Raw genomic sequence first — 479 nt, forward strand, 5'->3', positions numbered from 1 at the left:
TACAAAGAACTCAGAACATTGTTCATTTTAAAGTACATCAAATACAATTTTGAAGTTTTTAATGCTTACGTTTTACCATAATGTTGTTTTATATTGGTGTGATAATGCATTACTTTTCTATTTTTGTATTTTCATTCTTTCATTTGTTTCTATGCTGTTCTGCATGTGGTTTGTTAAGGCTGCAAAAGAGGTGGAAAATATGTGGTACATTTCAATGGGAAATTAAGCAAGCCAAGATTTGATTTGGTCATAAACAGACATAGTTGTGAATACATTTAAAAACCAAGACATTGCAAAAGATTTATTTGGAAGGGGAATGTTACCAGCTTAACTTCTCAACTACACCTTCAAATCTGTAAATCGAGCTATGCGTATTAATTATTTGCTCGCCCTTGTAATTTATTGCGGCATACATCCGTCCGCTAGGTGGCGAAATACCACTAGATACCCGTTACGCATGTCCAAACATAACGAAAAAG

This window comes from Syngnathus typhle, linkage group LG2 (genome assembly GCF_033458585.1).
Source record: "Syngnathus typhle isolate RoL2023-S1 ecotype Sweden linkage group LG2, RoL_Styp_1.0, whole genome shotgun sequence".
Lineage (NCBI taxonomy): Eukaryota > Metazoa > Chordata > Actinopteri > Syngnathiformes > Syngnathidae > Syngnathus > Syngnathus typhle.